The sequence below is a fragment of the Porites lutea genome, chromosome 3, assembly GCF_958299795.1.
Source record: "Porites lutea chromosome 3, jaPorLute2.1, whole genome shotgun sequence".
NCBI classification, from domain to species: Eukaryota; Metazoa; Cnidaria; class Anthozoa; order Scleractinia; family Poritidae; genus Porites; species Porites lutea.
In genome coordinates this window covers 21,038,104-21,063,947 of record NC_133203.1, presented here as the reverse complement: position 1 = coordinate 21,063,947, position 25,844 = coordinate 21,038,104, and the positions used below count along the sequence as shown (strand labels likewise).

General features: G+C 38.8%; 2 pseudogenes; both read left to right on the top strand.

The window, feature by feature from the left end:
- Nucleotides 1–7,461, top strand: part of LOC140931895 (uncharacterized) — a 10,176-nt pseudogene extending 2,715 nt beyond the window's left edge.
- A 16,111-nt stretch (nt 7,462–23,572) lies between these two features.
- LOC140931894 (uncharacterized) lies at nt 23,573–25,363 on the top strand (annotated as a pseudogene).
- Nucleotides 25,364–25,844: the final 481 nt, after the last annotated feature.

Sequence of the window (25,844 nt, the reverse complement as noted above, 5' to 3'; positions counted from 1 at the left end):
AGCAGACCAGCTGCTCGAACCAGTCGTTAAGGCCGGCAAGGAAACGCTGGCACAAAAGTATTTTAAGGTAGGAGTTCCACATGACTTAACTGTCCAAGTTTGTCTTCGAAGAATAATATAAAGGTACCACAATAAGAGAAAAATTTTCTTATCCACTTGTCCCTCAGAAAAGCACTATTTAAATTTGGTTGTACAGCAAAATTAACCCAAGAGATTTTTCCCGCTAACAAGAAGACTATCAGGGACGAGATGTAATAATTAGTTTCCCATTCTTTCATTTTGCTCAGCAAATGGACGGAAAAATGAAATGCTGTCGATGAGTCTTGTTTTATAAATCGCCAAGGTAAATCTCGTATTTTATGAATGGTATGTGTACTGTAACAGTTCGTCACTGGAAATGATTGCTCAGATGACGGAGGAATTGAGAGTACTGCATGCCCAGGGAGCATAAATACCTTCATAGAAAAATATTAGTGCAAGTTTGTTTTGAATTCAAAGGTCTTCTATTTCTAAAATTGTGTTGTAGCACCCAGCTAGTTTGACATTCCCTTGTGCGTGAAATTTTGCACAACCCGATCTTTATTTTATATCTCTTAGAAATCCGTTGTCAGGTTTACCCTAGCAGTTTTTTATGCTAACTCTAACGATGAAGAAAAACTTCGTCTGATCTGGGTTCTATCTCAGCTCCTTAATATGACATGACATTCACAGTGGTGGGAAACCTTTGTGAATTATAACATATAAATGTAAAATAGTATAAATATTTGTAAATCTCTGTACAAACAATCCTAAATAACCAGCTGGGCTATGGGCTACCTGTCATTTTGATTAAATTCCTACCCGTCCGGAGAAGAAATTGAAATAAGGGTTAACTGTGAAGTGATCTCCATATGAAACCATATTGAGTACAAAAGCTTTGTTATATGCTAAATTGCCTGATGAGTGTGGTCCCCCAACGTCCAAACGAAACAGATCTGTGGCGATTTCAAAACAAACGATGTATAACCTCTGAAGCGGAGGCTGGGGCTATCTTCCAATGACATTATATATAGAGATATATATACATAGATTTCTGGAGTCGGACTAATTCAAACACATTTATTTGCAACTCTGAGTTTCATGCGTAGTCCGCCTCCAGAAATCTATATTATATTCACAGCTCTGGTTTTACCATTGAGCACTTTTATAGTAGATGAAGTCTTCAGTTTATCTGCTGCTAGACCTTATACCTTATTGTTATAGTTTCTGCTGAAGGAGGCTGCCAAACGAGCTGGAATGTGGGACAAAGCCCTCCAGTTTTCCCAGATTTCACCGGAGAAGTGGAACTCTTTTAATCAATTGGTAAGTCATCCTAAGTCACATATATATATATATATATATATGAAGTTGAACTTGCTTGATGAGTGTGGTCCTATAATTTCGGTGCATACGAAACAGCACTGTCGCAATAAATGATCGATGATTACTCCTGAAGCCTGAGCTCCTGTGAACTTATTAATATAGCCAGTGCTCTTCAATTAAATGAATTGAGCCCTCTACGAAGTACATTCTACCCAGAATACAAGTATTTATATTGATATGAGATATATGCATATATATGTCGAGGAAAAACGTATTGATCTGACTGTTGAACGAAAAAAAGAATTAGGTACTCTGCAAAAGGGAAATATTTTGGCAAAGTAGGCTAAAAACTCTACAGCCTACTGGACTGAATAAATGTATAGGCTAGAGTTTCGAAGCGCAAAAGACCTTTATAAAGTAGTGTGTACATTAATAATGTTTAAAAACATAAGTTATAAAGGGCCTATCTGCTCTAGTCCGCAGAAACCCCTGATGAAGGCAGAAGCTGAAACGCGTTGGGTTTAAGTCAAAGCAATTTATGTTCTGAGACCACTTTCTACTACTACTACTACTGCTACTGCTACTGCTACTACTACTAACAATAATACTAATGCCTGAGACAGTTGACAAAGATAAGACCTGGGAGTGGAATAGGAAAGGTGACTGTGACCCTGATTTTTGCAGCCCTGAGAGGTACTGAGAACAAACTATGTTAAGTTCAGAGACAAGTTCGTGGACTCCCCTCTTCACAGGTTGTGTGGCCAAAAGGGTGAAACAATAAATCATAATAAGTGACTGATAGCATTTAGTGCAGAAAGAGTGCAAATGAAGTTATTATGCCTTCAGAATGTGTTTCATTTTCACACCTTTCTTTAAATGAAATCAGCTGGGCGTTTAATGTTAATTCCCTTGGTATGAGTCATTAGCTTCTTTTTTTGTGCAGCTCATTGAATTTTGCCCACAGTTAAAAAGCCAGTCGCATGATGTCAAAAAGTGCTTAAGCACTTCTCTGATAAACAGACGAAATTATTTAACGAGACTGGGAAAGTTGCAGGTGTGATTTTTTATAAATACAGGCTAGGGTTCTTACAGAGTCTTGGCTTCTTGAAAATTCTTGAAATTTACCCAGCAGTTTTCCACACCTCGAAAAAGTCTTGGAAATGGAGGTAAAGTCTTTAAACATTCTCAAGTTTTTTTTTTTCAAAGCTACTTAAGTGGTTTAGAAGTGATATTTTTCGTTTTGGTCAAATCTTATTCAATCTCGCCCATTATTAATTTAATTTGTTTGCAGGGCATCCTGAAAAAAAGCTTTGGTCCGGCATTTTTCAATGTAGATCTATTTTTCGAAGTAACTTTGAATTTGCTTCGCTAACAAACGTATATACCCATAAATCCTGAAACCTCGTCGTTCATGGTTTATACTTTTTAGCCACAACGTTTTTTCAGTTATATAACTCGCTGCAAAGATTGTGCTTGATAAACACAAGCATGGCACTTCTATAAAATCTTTTAGCATACACAGGGAAACAATATCAACAAACCGTTCACTTCAGAAATAGCCTTTAATTTTTGAGAAAGATAAAATACAAATTTTTTTTGCCCTTATTATATAATAATTATGCTGCACTTATGATTGTTTTCAGGCCAGGTAATTTTATTTTTCTTTTGTCTCAACCTTTTAAATTAGGCATTACTAGCTGCATACCCCAAAACAAAAGAAAATAAAAAGTTAACTACAACATATACTAGCTTACTACGTCATTAACTAATGATCATTAGTTTATGTTGTTATTCTTCACTAACTTGTAGGTTGGGTATACTAAGGTTGCTTTTATATTGGGGTCTGGGTTAGGAAAAAAGGGGACCATTTACCTTCTGCTGGCAAAACTCTAAATAAGTAAATTAAATGAGTTAAATGATTATGGGTGTTTCATTAAGTTATTTTTTAAAGCAGTCAAGCTGAATGCTTACGAACATGCACTGTAAATTTCATTTTTATTAATATGGCGTTTGCCTGTTCAAATAATTGAATTGTACTTAACACTTAATTTGTATTCATTTTGCAGAGGTCTTGTGAAAATAACATATAAAGGCCATATCCTCAGCACAGGGGTTGTAGTCAAACGTGAAAATGGTAAGTCGCTTAAAAAGGAATTAATGCCCTGAAAACTGAGTGGCAGTCCTCGGCCACCATAGACATCATCCTGGATCTGCCGTCAGAAGAACTCCCCATAGAAAAGGTTCTTGGTATTCAGTAGTCAGTGGGGTTAGACTGCTTCGGCTTCTCCATCGTTCTAAAGGACCAAACCTTAACTAGAAGGGGAGTACTAGCAACAGTTGCCTCTGTCTATGATCCTGTCGGATTACTAACCCCCTTGGTCTTGAGAGCGAAGAAGATACTACAGGAAATATGTAGGAGAGGTGTCAGCTGGGATGGTCCTTTGCCTGAAGACGTTCGGACAAGGTGGGAGCAGTGGAAACTTGATCTCCTGCGTCTCAAGGAGTTACAAATTCCAAGATGCTTCGAGCCGAAGACGATGAGCCAAAAGAAGAGCTATGAGTTACACAATTTTGCTGATGCAAGCACACCAGGATACAGACAATGTTCCTACCTTAGAGTGAAGGATGAAGACGGAAACGTGAACGTCTCATTAGTGATGGGAAAGTCCCGTGACACTCCATTAAAGATTACTGCTATACCAAGATTGGAACTCACCGCTGCAGTAGTTTCCGCAAAAGTTGGCGTGATGCTTCAAGAAGAATTAAACTACGCCAATCTTAAACAGTTCTTTTGGACCGATTCCAAGGTAGTACTTGGTTACATAAACAATAACGCCAAAAGATTCCACCGCCAACAAAGTACAGATAATCAAATGCAACACCGACACCACGAAATGGCGACACATCGACACCAAGAATAATCCTGCAGATCACGCCTCGAGAGGATTAAGTGCTGAAGAGCTAATGAGGTCCAACTGGTTCAGTGGACCCGCGTTCCTTTAGGAGAAAGAAATCCCGAACAGTAAAGAAGAGATTCCCAATATTCGAATTGGAGACCCGGAAGTTAAGGCAACTGTACGCACTACTGAGGTTAAACAATCTTTCAACCTAATCGATTACGTGTCAAGGTTCTCTAACTGGACTAGGGCAGTCGGAGTGATCTCATACCTGCGAAGCCCCTGCAAGAAGAATAAGCCAAAGACAGTTACTACCACAGTAGCTGAACGACAAGATGCTGAAATCCTTATTTTCAAGGAGCTCCAACGCTCAGCATTCAAGAATGAAATTGCAAGCCTAAGTCATAAGGAGCAGAAACCCAAGCTCACCAAGCAAGGCCGCTTGTTAAGGTTGGATCCCTCCATCGATGGTCAAGGACTGATAAGAGTTGGTGGGAGGCTGGAAAATTCTACCTTACCATTTGCTGTTAAACACCCAATTATCCTGCCAAGATGTTCTCACGTAACCGAACTGATCATTGATCATTTTCATGAGAGGGTCAAGCATCAAAGAAAGGGAATGACGATATGGACCATTGTACTATCCTAAACATCCTGCTTGACAATCCTGAAGAACTAGATTTGAAACACAAGCCCTCTGCTATAAGGGAGGATAAGATTTTTACTCTCGATCAGAGGGTGATACCTATAGCTTCTGCAGAAGCAGATGATAACGGAGCATACATTTCCAAAGGAAATGCAAAGCGCTACTACCAATACAGCAGTACCTCTGGGTCTCGTACAGTCCATTTTCAAAATGGGGTGTTCTTTGCCAATAGAAAAGCAGCAAAAGGCTACAAAAAGGATTATGTTCCGACGGAGGAGGTTTATGAACTTACCAGATATTACAAAACGAACAAAGCCAACCCGTCATTGTCAAGGACTTTTGTCACAGTTAGAGCAGTCAATGAACGAGAACCAAAGCCTTGGTATTTGGTCATGTATGAGTGGGCAGGTGGAACTAAAGAGTTTGTCTTGCAGCGCCATGGTAACGCCATGAAACGTACGGCATCAGCTTATTTCTGGAAAGACCCCGTAGTTTCTGAGACGATTGATGAGTATCTAGACCAAGGACTGTCTGTTGATAACACATACGCTACAATGTCAAAACAAGTTTGTCAAACTGTGAGTGAAACTATCTCAGGACCAAAAATGATAGAAAACCGAAAGTTCCACAAGAAAACATCTGAAGAAACACGGGATACTGCTGAGAAGCACAGCGAAGCGGAATCGTTGATATCGAGCCTTAAGAGTGTATCAAGCATAAATACTGTCCTTTACGAAAACACAATACTCATGTGTAAATATTCGAAAACATGTGCTAGACGATGTACACAGATTCTGTGTACTTGGGAACAGTATATTGCAAGTGGACACAAGTTTCGAACTAGTTGATGGTTTGTGGCTTACAGACACCACTTTCAGTCACTAGGCCCTCATAAACCACCGAAACGGAAAGCACCCTGAATTTCCAGGCCCTAGTTTCTGGCACTTTAAGAAGGACCACGAAACCTATGCAGGTTTGCAGGTGGATTAGCCATTGCCAAGCCAGAGCTACTTAAAATCAAGAAGGTTGGTCATGACCTCGACAAGGCAATAGCCAAAGGCATGACAGATATTTTTGAGGAGGCTCAAAACGTGTGGTGCACACAACACATGAAAGAACGAGATGCCCAAAAGCTGAAAACAATGGGATGTAACGAAAGGACACAGAGGAGAATTATGTCTGACATCTACGGATGTCAAGAACAGATACTATTGGAAAACGGTCTAGCCGACTCAGAAGACTCAGCTGACTATGGAGCAAAGCTAGCGAGCTTGAAGGACGTCTGGGATGGCCTGGTCCCAGGTTTTTATGAATGGTTTGACAAGCACCACTCTGAACAATTCAAGACCTGCCTCATTTATTCAGCTCGTCAAGAACTTGGGCTAAGCGGGCGTTTCTATACCAACGGGCTTGAATTGAAACATAAGCTACAAAAGAAAAGCTTGCGGGAGAGTGAAGTGCCAAAAGAAGTTGCCAAAGTGACGGAAACACTGGAAGGTTGGACCAAGGAATTCTACGCAGAGGAGGAAAGGGCCCTAAGAGGTTTGGGCAAATATCACCTTGCTCTTGGATATGAACACTTCCTGGTCGATCCCGTCACCTGGAATAAATGGGGTCCCCAGCGACAGGCGCAGCATTTGTCGAGTTTTCGGCAATTTACACCCAAATCTCACAACACTTACAAGAAGCCGAGTGCTGCTGGTCTCAAGGCAGCTCCTTCAAAGAAAGTACGAAGATGCAACCTTCCAAGGCCGGAGCTATTTCTAACTACAACAGATCCAGAGCCTCAAGTGGTGACTCCCTTGCGACTCTACAAAGGCAACAATAATAATCAGTGGGAGGTAATTGTAACTCTATTTCCTTTACTTTTACAATCTCAATTGTATGTTTATTAGTTTTAATTTTGTTTCTCGGTCCCTTTTTTGACTATCTAACCATTCTATTTCAGGTAGTTTATTTGTGTGTATATTTGTGCTTTTTTTTCGTTTATTGATTTGTTATTTTCGTCATCGTAATATTGGTCGTGTTGTGTTTCTCACCAATTTTCTGGTAACACTGCAGCATAATATGAAATGGATACCTAGACGGCCCATCATTATGGGAATCACAAGTAGGATGAAATAGGCCCTTGTCGTGAAAACCAATAGGTCCTTTTGTGGAATAATGTAATTGACGGAAACCTTTTTTCTTGTAGGTTACAAAAAGCTCGTCGAAAGGTCTTGCGCTGGATTTCTTGGACCCAGAAAGAATTACTGGAAAACAGTACCAGTTAGTGAGCAGGGACGACAACAAACTGTGCCCCAAGAGTGTACAACGATGCGAACAGTGTAGCACAGCGTTTAATTTGACAGACAAGATGATAGTGAAAAGTGTGGGAATAAGAGAACGTACCGAAAAGACAGGCAAAGTAGTCAAATACTCGGGTAATGTTTACTTCCATTACCTCAAACAATGCTCAAGGAAAACGATCAAAACTTTTCTTTTTCTGCCATTACTGTGCCTGCCAGTACCCTTCCATTTCTTCCTGAAGGAGGGCAGGCAGTACTAGAAGCCAAAGGGTTCATTATAGAGAAGTAGGGCAGAAATCAGAGACAGCCAGCGGTCAATTTGCGGGCTCATGCCTGTTTTCCATTTCTTTCAAAATATTGGCACAGAAATGTCAAAATTGTTGTTAAAAGTAAAGAATCAAGCTTTAAAGTATATTTTACATCTTTAAAGGCAATGTAAAAGAACCAAAGGCTTTCTTTTGTTAAAAAAAGAGTTGCGCATACCCATACGTTCTAGTCACGCTTGTTGTCACGGGTTGTCACGGGTTGTCACAGACATCACACCATAGCCAGATAAAAAATACAATCGGAGGCTGCTATCTATGCAAAACAGCAGTTTTCCCACGTAAAATAATATATTCCATGTAAGCTTTTCCGACTTTGATGTTCAAAAAATGGCGGAATCTTGTTTTGTGCTGCAGAAGCGACAAAAACTGTTCATTTCTTCGGCGATTTCGGGCGCCATTGGCTCGTTAATTCATCAATATCTTTAACTTCTTGAATAACTTTTTGAAGGCAACATTCTGCCGTAGAAATCATTTAAAATGAAAGATAATAGGCCCAAGTTTGTACCGCGACGTTCGCAGGTTTTCGGCCGCCCCTTTTCTTCTTAAATATTGGTAATTTTAGCTGATATACAGTGTTTGTATGGCGAGATCAATATGACTGTTGTATGGCGCTGGCGTAATTTGCCGAGGAACCGAGAGTAAGGACCTCAAAACTTCGCACAAAGTAGCCTCATTCTACCACAATAACATACCGACGTTCGCAGGTGTGAAATTCCTTTTCAGTTCAATGTAATTATTAAGAATTTCTCTCTTGCCATACAAATCCTTATTAGAGTCAGACGCATGCTTAGCGGCCATACTGTCCTCAATTTCTGCCCATGGTCCCTTCCAGAAAAGTGAATGTATTTTTTTTTTTTGTTACAGTTCAAAATTAAGGACATTGTGACTTGCATAAAAGTTGCCGAAGGCCGAATGGGCTATTGACTCAGAGCCCATTCGGGCTCGAGGAATAATTTTGTAAATATTTGTTGGTTACAATTCAAAGAAATTGCGACTTGTCAAAAAAGTTGCAAACACTTTTAGTAAAAACTGGGTTTATGAAAACGCATTAGATTTCCATTCTTGATTTGAAAATTACATGGGTGTTACAATTACAAAATTAGGAATTATAGCAACTTAGAATTATAGCAACTTGTATGAAAGTTGACAAAGGTTTAAGAAAACACATTTAGTCATACGTGTATTTAGAAATATATGTCGGTTACAGTTCAAAAAGAAAGAAATTGGAACTTACATCTAGGTTGCAAAGACTGAATTTTAACATGTGTGCTGAAGTCGAGCTAGCTTAGAATGGCATTAGCACGACATTTGAAACAGGCCTTATTTAAGATGAATGGGTATATATGTAGACGTAGCGGATTTCATACACTTAGCACTGCAGCGTAAAGCAGACATTGCAATGTACTTTTGACATCGCAATTAAAAGGTTTATGGAAATAACTCTACTGTCTTTCAAGGCCGGGTTGATCGAAGCAGGGTTAAGGTAACCCCGGGTTAGTGCAAATTAAATTTAAATCGGATATGAGAGCCTTAAAAGCACTTTCAGTATAATTCTTTTTTTAATACAATTTGACTGCATGCTCTGAAAAAAAAAAATAGAGAAAATTATCGGAGAAAATACTTTTTAACAAGAGGAAAAGAAACCTCAGTTAAAATATAACCCTGCCTTCGCGCTAATCAGCCTTCGGACAGCGGGCCCTGGCATATGTAACATCAGCATCATCTTTTAAAAAATAAAATTTGATTTACATTGATGAACTTAGCGTCTTTTCTGCATTACAAATACCCCTTTCTTCAAGACTGCCTGCCGACCAACGTTCCCTGATCGCTTTCCAGACGTTTACACTAGACGAAACTTTTCCGGATTCGTAAGAGTTTCCATATTCGCTATACGCAGGAGTTGGGAATTCGAAAAAACAATGCATTTACACTACACATATAGAATTCAAGATGACTATTATGACTGTATATAAAGTTCTAAACTTTAGTTTTGGGATTCAAAGTCTCCGGAAACCCAAGCAAACCATGATATATCGTTTTCACCAGTCTCTTCTACTTTCCAATCTTAGCCTCTGACCCCGGCCCACACTTTTCTCTACTAGCCTCTTTTTTTTAGTCCTAGCCCCCCCCTCCCCCTCTCAATTTTTTAGGGTGAACTAAAATGTAGTCCCGCAGAAGCCTTTAGTTTAGTGTGAACGTGTCTCATTTGAAGAGCCTGATTTTATACAGCTATTAACCCGTTTACAGTTGCAAGAATTAGAAAACATTACATAATGATATTTGATAATTCTTTTCAGCAAAATGAATCAAAACGTTCTTACCAGTAACGGCCCTTGGCGGGGAGGGAAGACCCGAATATGTGATCCAAATTTTTCGTAAAGTACCAGCTACTCTAGCCTGTGCCAGGCTCTCAGATAGTATGGTGGGGACGTATTTACAACGAGCAAAGCGAAAACAAGAAGCGGGGATATCCCATCACTCCCAAGAAGAGTACAATCATTCACTTTTTCAATTTTTCAAATCATTTTTATTAATTTCGGCTCGTCTTACCTTGTTTTCTTCTGAATCCATTGCATTATAGATTTTATTTTAATAACATTTTTAACAATGATTACACCTACTAGTCTCCGCTTCCTGTGTCATGTGTTCAGATTGGTAGTGAGTGTATAGAGCATAGCAATACTGTACGCAATCTAGGTGTTTTGTGCGATCAAACTGTATCTTTCGGGGAACATGTAAGCAAATTATGCAAATCATCTCATTACCATCTTAGAAATATTAGCAAGATCAGAAAATATCTAGACGATAATTCTACTGAGACGTTAGTCCATGCATTTGTTTCATCAAAGCTGGACTATTGTAATGCATTACTTATTGCACTTCCAAAATACTAAATAGACAGACTGCAGTCAGTACTAAATACTACGGCTCGCATTATAACTTTTACTTGTAAATATGATCATATAACTCCCGTTCTAGTTAGACTACGTTGGCTCCCTGTTTCCTATTGTATAAAGTTTAAAGTGCTACTGCTGACTTACAAAGCACTTAATGATTTATCTCCTGAATACATATCTGAGCTACTTAATAAGCCTAAATATACCCGCAATCTTAGATCTCAGTCTCAACCTCTGCTTAGTGTTCCTAAATCTAGAACTGTTACGTATGGCGATAGAGCGTTTTCTGCATGCGCTCCTAAGCTATTGAATGAACTGCCTTTTTTTGTTGCGCATGTCGTCAAATATGCAAGCATTTAAATCACGACTGAAGACAATGCTTTTTAAAATGGCCTTTCTTTAGATGGGCATTTGCTTTATTATTTTGCATACTATTATGTATTTCTTTTGTTTCCTATTTTTTTTGTAGTGTGTAAGATGTAATTAGAAATTACTTTTTAATTGTATATAATTGTAGAATTTAGTATAGTAGGATGAAATTGTAAAAACTATTTTATTGTTAGTACAAGGTTTAAAATTGTAAAGCGCTATGAATAACTATTATTTATGGTGCTATATAAATGTACTATTATTATTATTATTATTATTATTATTATTATTATTATTATTACGGGCCACCGTACTATTTACTTGCTGTAAACTTGCAAATTTATCTTGAAACTTCGTCACTGCAACGTGAAAACAAAGACCTGAAACTACCAGGTATGATTACGTTGCGAAAAACTAGGCACTAGCCAAGATGTTAAAGGCTTTGCTATTGGTTCATTTCTTGAACGTGTTGTTGTTGAAAGAGCAAATGATAACCTCTGTTAAAAAAAACGTTAAAAACAGTGGCCTCATCAGCGCAAAACCGATCGATTTCCAGCGAAATTTGCCTTGAAAATAACCACAAAATCGGCCGGTTTTTACCGATTGCTTTTTGGCGAAGTTTGCACGGAAAGTTCCCACGAAATTCTAGCCGGCGAATTTGTCCCTAAAAATCTCGCGAAATTTGACTTTTTTTCCCCGCGACCTATCAGAAGCCCTGATTTGTTGTCTCAAAGCATGAGAAAAAATTATACATTGGCTTCAGTAACAACTCTTTGCAATACCTCTGCTTACACTGAACAATTCCTCTTACTGGTCCTTATAATACAGTTGAACCTTTCTACAATGGCTTCCTTGGGGACAGAGATAATTAAGTGGCCGTTGTAGTGAGGAGGCAGTTATGGGAAGGTAGGGGTGTAATAATGATTCCAATTTTGTGGGGAAAGGATACTGGCAGTGGCCGCTGCAGTGGAGAGGTGGCCATGCATTGAGGTTTGACTGTAATTCTTTAAACTCCATAAATTCAGGCCACCAGAGTGCTCCAGTTCACACTTAATGGTAAGAACAGTTCAGGTTTTTTATATTAATGAATAGTTCTTTTTTTTGCTATGATAGAAATGTTTTCCAGAGTATTGTAAAAAATCAAAATACCTGAACACTGGCCTTGGATAGGTCAGCCTCCCAGAAGCAACAGCAGATAGGAAAACTAAATTTCGTGAGCTGAAGGTTAGCATCTAGTCAACAATAGTTTTGATTAATAATAAACATATGCATACCAGTGAATGAGCAATGTGTGCTATACTTTTTTTTGCAGGTGGGAACAGAATTTTTGTGGAAAAAAGAAAGGCTCTCTCATGGAAAACAACTACCACCTGTACGACTACCAGTAACGACGTCAGTAAACGTAAAACTAAAAAATCTAAAAGTACAAAATCACATTCCATCCCATCTGTCTCACAAACAACATCTGCAACACTAGCACATTCACCCATCACATCCGCCTCTTCATCAACATCATCAGCATCGGCAACAGTACTATCAACACATTCACCAATCCCATGGTCTTCTACCTCACCACCATCCTCACCATCAATAGTTTTAGCATCCACAGCAGTAGATTCACCTATCCCATCTGCCTCACCAATATCATTTCATTCAGCACCTTTGTCATCCACAGGTCATTCATCCACCCCTCCTTCTACGTCACAATCACACCCATTTCATCGCCATCCTCGCTTCATCAGGTCACATCTAGTAACCATCGTGGGTGGGTCACTGTGCCTGAGTCTAGCTTTGTCTATAAGGACATACTTAAGTCAACCACCTGCGAAGGGAAAAGAGCCATAACGGCTAAAAAAACATTTGATATTTAAACTCAACTGCTATTAATTTGGTCAATACAAAATGCAGACTGCAGACTAAGAACAAGAATTTTCCTTGGTCTTAGGCCATCAATTTACTGTAACGAAAATATCGGACCTTACCAAATAATTCTTACCGAGACATGAACTTTTGAGTAATCTTGAACTTCAAAAGTGGCGTTCTGGCTTCGGCAACCTGACCTCATGGACGTAAACACACGTGTAGTACTGTACTATATTCACACTGGCGCGAGCGACTTTCGGTCGGCGTTCGTGACCTCAACAACGTCTACTGCTTAATATAAGCTCTCTTAATATTCAAGTCCAATTTTCAAGAATTGTCATAAAATTTTTTAAAGAAAATTTGACATTTGTTTGGAAATTGTGATTTCTCTGCCAAAGTAGAAAAGTAAAGAGTCTTAGTCGTACCAGATATTAGATAAGCTCAGATTTTCATGAAAAACAGACTACCTAAGTCTGCATTTTGTAGTGACTGACTGTAAGTCTGATATAGTTTTGTATAGAAAACTATCCCAAAGCCCACGTTTTAACAAAGATGAATGTCATTCTCAAATGTATTTTTAATGATACAAAAAGTAACAAAGACACAACTTTGAATAGTTGGACCTTTAGCAAAGATAAAACACACGCAAGGTTAAGTATTGGATTGGTGGCCATTATATGACTTTGCATTATGTGCATGGAGAAAAACATAACTTTAAAAGCAGAACACTTTTGTCTTGATGACCATTCTTAATGCATTGGTAAAAAGAAATATACCTGTACATTCAGCACATAGTTAAACACAGCAGAAGTGTGAAATTGCTAATTTAATAGGAACAGCTGATAAAAATGTAAAAATAAGTGGAGAAAGTGTACATGCAATGGGTGTTACCTGGAATTAAGATGACAAATTTGGGATCAAATGACCCTATTTTACTTTACACTCATCGGTACTTTTAGTTTACTTTCTTTGCGTAATTCAGTATTGCAGTGGAATTAGCATTCTGAGATTGACTTGTTAGCTGGCTAGCATTTATCTTTTTAGCAGCTTTTATCCATCATATTTTTTCTAGTATGCACATTTGATATAATTCATTGAATCTAGATTAGACTTCAGTCATTTGTTTAATGTTACAGATGTTTCATATGGTCAAAAGATGACCACACTCATCGGGCAATTTAACGAATGACCCGTACACTTCAAAACTGGCACTATTAAAAGCATTAAAAACTCGGTTGCTATGCAATTTGTAAAGGAAAATAGTTCATAGTTCAGAGTTCATTAATGAACTATGAGTATTTATATATATATACAAATGTATGTTGCATGTGCAGGTCAATTAAGCTAAGTGCATGTACCTTGGACAGTTTGTCGACTGAAGATAATTATTCAGTAAATATCAATGTTCACGTAGAGCTCTAAATAGCAATGCTAGAGTGTTTTTTTAAAAGGAGATTAAGAGTTGATGTCAGTAAGGATCAAAGATCGGGCAGACAGAGCTCAAAATTTGATTTCGCCAATTATTTGTACATTGGTAGGCCCAGGTACTATACATATGAAATCAAGGTTTATTTGGCTAAATATTGTTTCGTTTCAAAGAAATTTGAATATAACTGTAAACGGTATTTTTCGTCGTAATAACCTTGAAAATTGCCAACTTTCACGAAGTTATTGAGTCATTTAGTCCATTGCTTTAAGGTGTCTTCACGGATATCCAGTTAATCTAAAGCTATTTCAGTCCACTGATTCCCAAAACAGCTCGCTAACGCTGGCCACAAAAAATATATAATTTTTTAAAGAAGCACACCAACATCCTTCTCGAATTTGGTGCAATGGCTGGTCAAAACAACATGTCAGAAATGCCCGCGGTACGCAACGAATCACACCAGAAAACCTTTTGGTATTCTTTAAAAGGATAGTTTTAACTATCTACAAGCTTATATGTTTGGGATCTTTCGTACTTTTTTGACAAATACTTCTTAAAGTGAGCACAATTCCGCCTTCCGCCATCTTGGAATGTCTTACATTACCGAAACAGGCGAAACGGAAGTCACCGCTACGGCATCGAACGGTACATATTTTTTCACTTCTTTTGACTAAAGAATCTCCCATAAGCTTTAAGATCAACCAAATTTACCTGTAATCAAGTCCAATGTCAAGAAAAAGCAGCAAGAAACGCACCATACTTCGGCGTGTCTACAATTGAGTCTGCAAAGACTAAAAGTGACTCCGTGCTGTGACTCGGGCAACGTTTGGACTTTGACGCGCTTCAATGAGTCTCACTTGTGTACCCTTCGCTTGAGCTTTCAATACTCATCCGTTTCAATTTTAGTTTTGATAAGTCTCATTCCATGGGCACTTTTAACTCTCCATCCCGCATCTCGTATAACAATATTCCATTTGTCACGCAATATGTGTGACAAGTGAACCGGAAATGAAATTCTCCTCAAACTCCTTTTCGGCATTTTAAGAAACTTTCCTGACTTAACAAAGTGAATCCTTCACTAAAACGGTCTAAATCAGAGGCTGCAATTTTTAAATTAAATTTATGTGGGTAAATTAAATGATCTCAACTTTAACTATAATCACACATATATCTAGAAATATCAAACCGAAACTAATACCATCATTTTTTTAGAAATGACGGAGAAAATGCATGCCTTTGAAAATCTACTGATTTTCACATATCAATCCTTCGTTAAAAGAAAAAGTTAGCGTAACTAACTTCTTTTTCGTCACCAGAGCTGCTATCAGTTTTTTTGGCTGGTCAAAAACCACGCAATCTGCTAATATGTACAAAGCCTCTGCTGAAAAACAAAATTGGTTCGCAATTCTTTGCCTTATCTTGTATTTGTTCTTGTTGTTCATTGTTCAGAAGCAAGGAAATTCCGGTTAAACGAGTGGGCATTAAAAGTACAGTCTCTTTATCTGAGCTGTGAACTTATGCATCAATTGCAGCTGCGTACAGTCCCCGCGGGCTGACCTCCGGGGTGGTCCGGGGTTGGCCAATGGCCGACCTCCGGGCAAGGCAAAATTTGCTAATGCCCTACCCCCGGGACCGACAAGGGGGAAAATATCCCATGGTGGCCCGCAGGGGGGGGGGGGGACTAGGTGCAGCTGGAATTGATTGATGCATTAGGGCATTGCATTTTGCCTGACCCGTGTTCCCTGAAAACTTAAGTTATAACATGTATTATAACAACCTCGTTCCCAGGGTTCTCTCCTACCCGGTAGGAGAGAACCCTGGGAACGAGGTTGGTGTTATAACAGGATACAAGCTTACAATTTCTTAGCCCGATTGTTCTAGTCGATTACACTCGAGCACAAGAGCACTCCTTAACGACCTGCGTAATACGACTTATAAGTGGCTTTTTTCGTTTCTCCGTGATATCATCCACGTTTAAGCCAATATCTTCACAAATGTCCCTTAGCACTGCAACTGTTAAGGTAGATCATTTCTTTGTATGAACCAAACTGCAAATGTTACGGGAAAGGGCGACAATGGGGTGACGTAAAGCAATTTCTTCGCCGACAACTTCCCTTAGGTGCGAATGTAAGGCCTCTGCCTCGACTGCACACTGCTCTTCGTCTTCACTTCCACTTTCTTCGTTCGATGTTGCTGACGTTTTTCGAATCCTTGCTGCCAGTCTTGAGAAGAATCCTGCCACCTGCTGTGGCGAAAGAATATCCTTTCCACTGAAAATACGAGCAGCCTTTTCGTCCCTCACTCTTCGCATTTCTTGCGATACCTGTTGTGGATCTGCCTTTTTACCACACTCCTCCCCGATGAGAAACTGTTCTGTGAGGAACTTTCTTTGTTCTTCTGTAAAATGGGTTCTACTCCTTGTTGTTTTAAGAGCCCATCCCATCTCAAGTGTGGAGTGTAGTTTATCAACTGAGATTTTTGATGCCGCATAGAAACCAAAAGTTGGAACTTTCGTTTGCTCTCCAGTTATTCTCGCAGCGTATCCTTTTCTGGCTTTGTCAAACAGTGTTTCTTTTTCTAGCGCGCGCTTGTGCTTTCCTTCGTCTAAATGTGCTTGCAAACTTGAGGACCGCTGGAATGTCTGAATACACCCATCTTCTGGGCAGGTAAAAAGGCCGCTTACTTCCTCTTTCTCTTTTTCTACATCCATGTCTTGTCCTGCTGTCTCTTGCTGGTCAGGACTACTCAGCCGTTGTTCGGACAAAGATTTAGGCTTGATTTTTCTAAAGCTTGACTGCTGAGAGCGGGTATCAGGAGGCTCCAAAACTTCAAGTGTAGCAGGAAAGATACCATCGGTTTGAATGTCCTTCCATGGTACCAGCTTTCCGGGCCAGATGTTATAAGCCTTCCATGTTGTGATACCATTTGGACAGAACTGGAAGTTATTAAGCGTACTAATTCCGTCCCATTTGACCACGTTTTTGCCAGCAGATAGTTCGGGAGGCTTCACATACTTCACAATAACGCCAGGAATACCGCCATTTGATTCAATGGCTTCTTTCATCTGTGCAGCGTTGTTCACATCGTGCCCCTCGTTTAAGTACACGTTGATATGTCCTTTAATTGTTGCGGCCTGGCGGTCGGCTTCTCCCTTGCCCCCTTGTGGATCTGAAAAGTCGAACCTCTCCACCTTGACATCAGAAAGACTGTTCAACCTGCTTCCTACAATTGTTGACCCACAATGATAACATCCTGCGTTGTCCTGTTTGCAATACACTTTTTGCAGTTGTGGCCGACGCTCCTTTAACATCTCGATAACATCTTGTAAAATGGCGGTTACTGCAACGCTATCCTGAGGGCAACTCTGAAACAGGTGGACAAAAGTGAGCTCAAGCGGGGCATTTGCTTCTGATCTTGTAAAAGCCACTGTGATGTGCCATGGAATACCACGTTTGGCGAACCAGTCACACTGTGATTCGCAAAACTTTCGCGGTAAGAATTTCATCACCCAGTCCATAACTAATAATGCTGAACTCCGAAATATGACATCTAACACGTCATGTTTTGCTTGATCCTGGTTAACTGTTCGGAGTTGGTGAGCTTTCCATGCCAAAATGTCCTTTTCAGCTTGAGCCACTAAACAGATACTGTCATCTCTTTCTTCTTCAGACTGAAGTTCTGCGCACGCTTCTTTTATGGTAGACAGCACCCTGGTTAATTTATTGCATTCATAGCAGACCTCATTGTGGTTATGGTTACACTTTCCTTGAAAACAACTATTTTTAGGATCACTTAGGGAAAACGTTAAACAGTGATCGGCAACTTCTGATTCCATTGTAACGTGCACCTAAAATGTGAAAGATTATTATCGTCGTCATCATCATAGTTATCACTATCATCATAATTTTTACTATGATTTTTCGTTATTAATATCAGCTGCTTTAGGGTAAAATCTTTTAAAAGTGGTAAAAGAAGTTTGAAACTTATTAAAGCTTGCCGAACCGCTTAAAGGGCGCAAATTGAAGATATCTTCCGCTTAATCAATGTTTCGAGGTTTAGCCTCAATACTAGTTAGTACAATGCAGCCAGAGAAAGTTGACTTTCATGTTTATGACCAATTCGCTTAAATTTAGCATCAATCCAGCCAAAGTACAAAGTTAATAATCTACTAAAAGAATAACCAAATATTAAGATAGCCTTACCTTGTAATCAGACCGCAGATATTGTTTGGCAGACCGAAGTGTTTGTTTCATTTCCTTGGCCCAGGCTTGTGACTTTGCTTGATCTGCTATCTTGTCTACTATCTCGCTAAGATCCTCTATTGCCTTACTGCCTTGTGCAGAGAAGTTATCCAAGCCCTGCAGAGAGGTGCGCACTGACGCAGAGCAAACGTCTAGTACTCGGAGTTGTGTGCGCTTGCTCATCGGAGTGAAATTGGTCTCGGTACAAAACTGAAAATACTGTTGTGTTATCCGTTCTGGTATTAGCATCCGTACGACATTAGGTGTTTTAATCACCTCCCCTGTTGAAAGTTTCAGCATCTTTTCTCCAAATGGCATGTCTTGTACAATATGAGAACTTGTAATAAAGTCGAGAAAATGATCAACTTTGGCGAAATCAACCTTCATACGCCTAGTGATATCAGTAGGTACGATCGCACCTCTACCATGTAACAGTCTATGATGCCGCGCGATGTTAAATCTGTAAGGCGTCACCCCGGGAATGTAATGCGTCAGTTCCTTAAGCGATAGTTTATCTGCCAAGATGGACAAAATTTGTCTTCTCGTGCTCCAGTGAGTTGCGTTTAAATAGCTTTCTGCTAAGGCTTGTAAAATTTCTTCTTCGGCTTGTGTTCTCTCAGATGGTAAGCTTTCACCTAATGTGGTCAATAATTTATCACTTTGTCCTGGAGCAATTACTTCAAGAACCTCTTGAACACTTTGTTTTGCTTTACGGCTGTACCTTCTCTTTGTGCGCTCGTTAGCACTTTCCCATGGAACGGACAACTTATGTCGAACAGGGCTAACATCACGAGAGGCTAAAAAATCGTTTAACTTTTTTAAAGGCTCTTTTGCCGCGTCTACTTGGCTTCTATGCGGTGTGTTCTCAAAATCAGAACCTTCCAAATCCGATTCTGGGATGAATATACTCTCTCTTCTTTCATCAACATGAATTACTTGGGCTGCTGCAGTTTCTGCCTAAAATTTCACAAAATAAAAAAAAAAAAATTAAAAAGTCTGAAGTAAGACCCCAAAATACTTCTTCTTCCAGTTTCGTTGTTGTCAGTACAAACATAAAACAGTTTGAACGTACTCAAAATTGGATTCAAACTAGCTGCGTACGGTTTCTAATATTACAAGGAAAGATCTTTGTAGTTTGTAGACATAAATCATAGAATGTCTTACTTACTTACTTACTTACTCACCAGAGTAAGCTCACCTAGATGCTCTGTAAGTTCGTCAAAATCTGATTGTGGCAGACTGCTTTCAGGGGTATTTACTTGTTTCGTCAGGTTCTTTCGACACTTAGTACAAATATAATAAAAATATAAAAAATTACAAAAATGTTAACCCACTCTTTTTATATTTTCTCACCCGCACTTGCATTTCTGATTTCTTGCTACACCATTATCATTTTTACACACGCCCCTCTCTCATCGTTTTCTTTTTCGACCTTGGTTCAGCGTATCGCTCGGCTGTAATTCTTACTTTGCGAACCATAAAAGAAGAAAAAAAACACACATCAAAAAACCGCCAGCTACGTAGATTATATGCGAGGCTACCCTTCGAAATCGGTAAGGTGCAGCCTGGCTCCTTTCCAGAAATGGCGCCGAAATCACAGTTCTTGAATGTGAACAAAAGCCCTATCCCGGGTTTGGTTTTCTTGCCGGAACAAAGATATCTTGCATAGTGTGAACATAGGGTTAAAGGCCTGTTTATGTGAAGTGAGCCAGCCCGATTAGCCCAGCTTGCCTGCTTTATCCAGCTGGCTCGGCTTATACCCTGTGTCCTTATAAAATTTTTGCTATGTTTATATGAGAGACCAGGCTGACGAGATACTGGTTGCCTTGAGGACAGATTTCTGCAAGTGGGTCAGTCCGGCTTCATATATTAACAAAACGGAAATTTTAAAGGGAACCAAGGTATTAGCCGAACCATTCCAATAAAACGGGCAAGGCCAAGCTAACTGAACTGACTCACCATTTTAACGACGGCAGAGATATGTTTGATGTGTTATATGACGTCATACGTTATAAACAAATGTTTTACTCCCGCAAGTATTACAAAAGAAGAAGGATTATATTTACCTGAACCAACTGGAATGAATTCACCAGTGGCTTCCAATATGTACTTCGACTGAGCCAAGCTACAACCCCGCTCGGCATTTTTCTTGGATTCTTCACTGTGTCCAGAGAGTTTGCCTGGAACACTGCATACCCGCTTAGACCTTCGCCACCCAATACCCAAACTAACGCGGTTTTGTACGGTACTTTCTCGCAGTTTCAATATGGCGGTCATCGAAAAATCTTGCAAATTAGCAATCTTCGGGACAGTCGTATCGAAAAACTAAAAAAGATCCCAAAGAAATGAAAATGAAACATAAAACATCTATCCTTAAACTGTAGAGAAAGCTTAGTCTGAGGATATATTTTGGCGTACCGACCGGATTTTTAGGCAAGTCTTTTATGTCACTTTAGAGCGATTCAGAAAAGGCAACGAAGTGCCTTCAACGAAAAGCTCTCTACGAGTCATATAAAATAAATTATCGGTCATTATAGACAATATTTAATTGACCAAGGGACAAGCTATTTATTCATAGTAAGAAATCATTTATAGGCTTTACCCCGCACACTTGAAAGAGTCACGAATATAGTAAAATTTCGGTTCATCAAAGAGGTCATTTTGGTGCAAAACGGACCCAACCGATTTTATTTAATTCCCCTTATGAACGCAAAAATTAGACAAAACTAACCCTATTTTGTTAACTACGATACAATACTCTATCAATGTAAAAAGTATCAGCGAAAACGAATTTTGAGCTGTGTCCGTGATTTTGGGATTATCTCCGATTCTTACTGACATTGACTCTTAATTATTAAAACTTGGAATTTTTTGATGTACATGCAAGCTGCAGTATTGTTGTGGTAATTTTTACACATCATGATGATGACCTCAGATCAGATCTGCTAATCTGATTATAAGGTGAGTGTATATAATTGTGTCAATGACTGGGCATGTAATTAATTCAAGACAATAAAATTATGACTGCATGGTACCTGGATTGTGAAGAAAATTGAAACCAAAAGCATCTTCCTTGTCAGCTAGGCATGGATTGGATTACACCATTCAAAAGTAAGTAAGGTTGAAATGAGTGTTGTAGTATGCATATCTTTTCATTAATGTGTGTTTGTTTTTCATTCATCAACGTACACTGCAGTGCTCGTCTGAAATTGTTCTGGCTAATTGCAACTCATACATGAACATATAAACTATAATAATATTATACCTGTACAGGCATATTTTCAATGCTGTCAAAATATTAATGCCCTGCAGCATTATATATTATATTCTGCCAGCAGATCTAGATTTTTTTCTCATAAAGACCTTTAAACAGATGCTTGTGATATCTCATTATAATAATTAGAGTACCACAAATGCTGTGAACTTTAATTTACAGCCAAATGTTTTTGCAAGTAATTAATTATGTAATAAGGTTCTGAATTGAACCAAATGGCCTGCATATATCAGAGCATCAGGTAAACTCCTATTTCAGAGGGTTTTTCACACGGATGGAACCTGTGAAAAATGCCGTGTTCACAGGTTTTGACATTTTCTACCCTGTGAAAAACACTGTGAAAGTTCACAGGGTCTTTCACAGGTTTTTTCACAGGGTAAAAACTCACAGGGTTTTACATTGGTTAGTTGCAAATTGCTTTTGTTCCTCAATTTTGTCCAGGTATTGATGAAGATGAGCATTTTCCTTTTCAGCCTTTCTTGATCAACAAATGTCATTTTTAGTTCTTCCTCTGCCTTCTTTCCTATTGCTTCAACTTTCAACAGTTCCTTATACAGCTGGTCACACCTTTCGTGAAGCCTGACATTTTATTTTTGTAGATTCTCCTTTTCAGTCTTTAACTGTTCTAATTTGTTTTTAACCTCCCTTATGTCCACTAGTTCACTTTTCAGAAATTCCACGTGACAAACCTTGCTGGCAATGTTTTGGCGAGTGCCCCCATTCTTCCCCCTTAATTGGCACTGACTCTCCGAACAAAGTCGTCTCAGTCGACCTTCAATCTTGGGACAGTCTGGTTTTACTTTTAAGCGACATTTTTCTTCTAAAAACGCGTTTAGAATGTTGACATAGCTGATTGCCAGTACTTTAATCGTCTTGAGGTCATACCAGCTATTTAAACAATCGCATGTGAAAGCGACTTTAAAGGCCACCTCCAACTAACACATTGATTTTTTACATATTTTAGGCTGTCATTGATCGAAACACTCACAGATTCCTTAAACCGGGATAAGGCTGATTTTTCGAGAAAATCAGACATCTCAGAGGTCTCAGAAATACTATAGCTCATGGGATGTGAACAATAATTTTTATGTTTAGTGGGGCGGATATGTGCAGATTTTGGGCCGGATTGTTCACTTTTTGTTAAAAGCACCAAATTTTCAGGAATGACAGAACTAATTATGACTATTAATATGTGATATGGTGCCATCGCAAATTTTCCAAAATTTTTGCAAATTTTAAACTGGTTTTTGGAGTGAAAACTAAACTGGCCACCATTTTGCCCGGAAGTAAATATCATCTAAGTGAAAGTACACAAAATTAAGAACTTTTTAAGCCAAAATGACGATGAAATTGTTTATGTAAACTAATTGTGGCTATTAATATGTGATATGGTGCCATCGCAAATTTTTCCGGTTAAACCGGTTTTTGGAGTATTACTCAAATGGCCGCCATTTTGACCGGAAGTAAACATCACCTAACTGAAAGTACACAAAATTTAGCATGTTAAGGTCAAAATGACGACAAAATTGTTTGTTCTATGTTTTCCGGGATATTTGTGTCATATAAAAAAGTCAACCGTGTTACAAATTAGTGGTTTAAGTGAAAGAACCAGAGGTAAAAGCGGGATAAAATGGAAAATACAACTCACTTAAAGCAATTCATTTCGGTAGTGAATTTAAAGAAAAATGTGAAACAATGATTCACATTTTTAAGCATAGGAAAGGCCAAACATACGAACAAATTAAACTAGCAAAAAACAGATTATTTCTTTTTATTTGTTTTAACCCTTTAAGTCCCAATAGTGACCAACATCAATTTTCTTCTGACTCACATACAAGGCCAAGAGATTAGGTTTTTAGAATTAATAAAATTATCACCTAAGAGAAAATGCTTTGATCTTTTATCAAATTCTTTCAACTTATCCTTTTAAGGAAATGAATAGAGACCAATTTCGAGAATTTGTATAGGTTAAAAGAGTTGATCCACTATTAACTAGAATGCAGAATGCTTTGCGGCTTTCAAAGTAATTTGAGGTATAATAGCTCCACCATAACACTCTGTGCAGGTACATATTGGATTGAAATTGCTTTTACGATGACAACTGCTCATTTCAAAGTTTACCATTTTCAAAAAGCTTCCGGGAAATCCGTTTGGAAGGTAAATGGGTCCCCTACTCAGCCTACTCTTTACAAACAGTGATAGGTTCTTTAACTTCCCACAGCATTTATATGAACAAGGACCGTGAGACGGGGCCTACAGGTTTTTTTAGTTCGAAGAAGACTAGAAAGTCTAACTGTTTGCAGATGACAACGGGCAGCACTTCTCGTCAGTTATTTAAAGATCCTGATTGACAATTGGTCTGGCCGGGGTTTGAAACCGCATGAATGTAGGTAAACGAGTTGCATCGAGCAATGACAACTTTATTATTTTTGGTGGAAATTGTGAGGAAACATGACTTGTTGTGCGTAAGTATTGTCAGTTCTTGTGCAAAAAAATTTGTGAGATAGAAAACAAAGTCTTTGAAATTGAGGGCCTTCATGTTACATTCAAATGTGCTGAGTTACCTAATGACATGAAAATGTTGGCCATGTTAGGTGGTGAACTATCTAACAGTGCAAAATATTTCTCGTCCTTTGCAAATGTGTCAAAAGACAACTGCACAGACCTGAAGGAGACATTTGTAACTGATAGGACAAGCTTATGGCATCCATGGAAGTATGAGGACAGAATTAAAATTGGAAATGAGGTTGAGAAATTTAAAAAAACCTTGTCTGAGAAACAGCTAAAGGAAAAGCAATTTCGTAGCAAAGTCACTGAATTCATAGTGCGTAAAAAAAGTAGACAAGAGTTTGTTCCCTTCATCGGCAAATTGATTGACCATGCCCACGTGGAACCTTTACATGTTAAGAACAATGCATGGCAATATTTCTTCAAAGAAGTGCTAAAAGAGGCACGTGCAAAATCAAATATTGCAGACAGCTGCAAAAAGTTCTCAGACATCCCCAATGACAGCATAATTTCACGGGTTGTGACTGCACTACAGTTTGAGGTGAAAGCCAAATGTTTGGCGAGGAAAGTAAAAAACTGGTTTGATGAGACACAAGGAAAGGGTAAAGATCTCCAGTACAGATTCACTGGAAAAGATTTGAGGCTACTTTGCCACAATTTTATGAGACTAATTAGATGGCTTAGTGGAGAAAATGATTCTGAGCATCAAAGAACAACATTATTAGTTCTTACATATCTTGGACTGAGACTAAGGGATTGTGTTTCACTATTCAGCAGGTTTGAGATTTCATTAGAACAGCTCACTCAATTAAGTGTTGCTGCTTGTGAATACTACCGGGTAAATGCTTTGTTCCTGTCTTCTTCCGTAAATCCAACCGTGTGGACTATCGGACACATTATTCCTGCCCACACAAAAGATGTACACGATTATATGGGCAAGGCCTTGGGATTGTAACTATGGAAGGGAGGGAGGCTAAGCACATTGCTTTAAAAAAACTCACTGAAAATACTTTCTTTCACAGACGCTGGTATGAGATATTTAAGCATGAGTTTGTAATGCTGGTATGGCTTCCTGAACAAGAGTTTGATCTTAGTACATATAAGCACAATGGTATATACATACCAAACAGGGTTTTCTCTGACGCAAGGTTCTGTTATTGCAACCTAGAAAAAACTGATGCCAGTGATGAAAATTTTCATTCTGTGGAGATCCAATTATGGCACTCATCCAACAGAGTGTTGAGCAGGGGAAAGTTTTGCCCCAAATTGCCCGTCAAGTATCTTTAGTGCCCTGACAGAATGTTTGTAATTTCACCCTTACATTAATTTGTAAAAAGGATATATTTGTACCTTGTAAAGCAAAGGAGAACTATTTATTTGAGGTAATTTTATTAAGTTAATGACTTTGTATTTATGAAAGTACAGGTACAATTTTAGTACTTTTATTTATGGATAATATAAACGTTTAAAGTACATGTGTAACTTGCATTTCAGCCATCTCCCTGAGCCATTCACTCCCAAAGTGAGACATTTCTAATGGGATATTGTGACTTAACTCATTTTTCTTTCTCTTTTAGCTACTTATTAAAGCATTTAGGTACTTTATCCAGGGAGGCACAACAGGACACAAAGTCCCTTACTAAGACTTGATCGAGACAGCTGAAATTCAGGCTAACATTAAACCCAATTTAAAACAATTTGGTTTATACATTAACAGTTATGGGTCAACCAATTCCAAGCCTGGTCATCGCCCCTCCCCGCGGCATTT